The sequence below is a fragment of the Oncorhynchus clarkii genome, unplaced genomic scaffold (genome assembly GCF_045791955.1).
Source record: "Oncorhynchus clarkii lewisi isolate Uvic-CL-2024 unplaced genomic scaffold, UVic_Ocla_1.0 unplaced_contig_993_pilon_pilon, whole genome shotgun sequence".
NCBI lineage: Eukaryota > Metazoa > Chordata > Actinopteri > Salmoniformes > Salmonidae > Oncorhynchus > Oncorhynchus clarkii.
Genome location: NW_027260768.1, coordinates 1 through 1,229, shown reverse-complemented (window position 1 = coordinate 1,229; position 1,229 = coordinate 1). Strand labels below are relative to the sequence as shown.

General features: G+C 45.2%; 1 non-coding gene and 2 pseudogenes across 1 annotated transcript; all 3 read left to right on the top strand.

The window, feature by feature from the left end:
- Positions 1 to 196: 196 nt before the first annotated feature.
- LOC139401756 (5S ribosomal RNA) lies at positions 197 to 315 on the top strand. Its single transcript, XR_011633150.1, has one exon. It is a non-coding gene; the product is annotated as a 5S ribosomal RNA (ribosomal RNA).
- Positions 316 to 492: 177 nt separating this feature from the next.
- On the top strand, positions 493 to 611 carry LOC139401758 (5S ribosomal RNA; annotated as a pseudogene).
- Positions 612 to 1,046: 435 nt separating this feature from the next.
- On the top strand, positions 1,047 to 1,165 carry LOC139401757 (5S ribosomal RNA; annotated as a pseudogene).
- The last annotated feature ends 64 nt before the right edge of the window (positions 1,166 to 1,229 follow it).

The following is a 1,229-nucleotide window of genomic DNA, read 5'->3' as shown; positions in this document are numbered from 1 at the left end:
ATACCAGGTGCTGTAAGCTTTTTGTCACTGCCTTGTGGAATTTCAACTCTTTGTCCGTTTTTTCCCACAAGGCTGAAATATGTGCCCTCGCTTTGAAATAAGTAAGCAAGGTTAGTTTGTATTTCATCCAACAATCTGTGCTACAAATTATGGCTACAGTATATGCAATTTCTTCCACTTTTTGAGACTGCCTTTCGCTTACGGCCACACCGGCCTGAGTACGCCTGATCTCGTCCGATCTCGGAAGCTAAGCAGGGTCGGGCATGGTTTGTACTTGGATGGGTGACCGCCTGGGAATACCAGGTGCTGTAAGCTTTTTGTCACTGCCTTGTGGAATTTCAACTCTTTGTCCGTTTTTTCCCACAAGGCTGAAATATGTGCCCTCGCTTTGAAATAAGTAAGCAAGGTTAGTTTGTATTTCATCCAACAATCTGTGCTACAAATTATGGCTACAGTATATGCAATTTCATCCACTTTTTGAGATTGCCTTTCGCTTACAGCCACACAGGCCTGAGTACGCCTGATCTCGTCCGATCTCGGAAGCTAAACAGGGTCGTGCCTGGTTAGTACTTGGATGGGAGACCGCCTGGGAATACCAGGTGCTGTAAGCTTTTTGTCACTGCCTTGTGGAATTTCAACTCTTTGTCCGTTTTTTCCCACAAGGCTGAAATATGTGCCCTCGCTTTGAAATAAGTAAGCAAGGTTAGTTTGTATTTCATCCAACAATCTGTGCTACAAATTATGGCTACAGTATATGCAATTTCATCCACTTTTTGAGATTGCCTTTCGCTTACGGCCACACCGGCCTGAGTACGCCTGATCTCGTCCGATCGCGGAAGCTAAGCATTGTCTGGCCTAGTTTTCACTTGGATGGGAGACCGCCTGGGAATACCAGGTGCTGTAAGCTTTTTTTCCCACAAGGCTGAAATATGTGCCCTCGCTTTGAAATAAGTAAGCAAGGTTAGTTTGTATTTCATCCAACAATCTGTGCTACAAATTATGGCTACAGTATATGCAATTTCATCCACTTTTTGAGATTGCCTTTCGCTTACAGCCACACAGGCCTGAGTACGCCTGATCTCGTCCGATCTCGGAAGCTAAGCAGGGTCGTGCCTGGTTAGTACTTGGATGGGAGACCGCCTGGGAATACCAGGTGCTGTAAGCTTTTTGTCACTGCCTTGTGGAATTTCAACTCTTTGTCCGTTTTTTCCCACAAGGCTGAAATATGT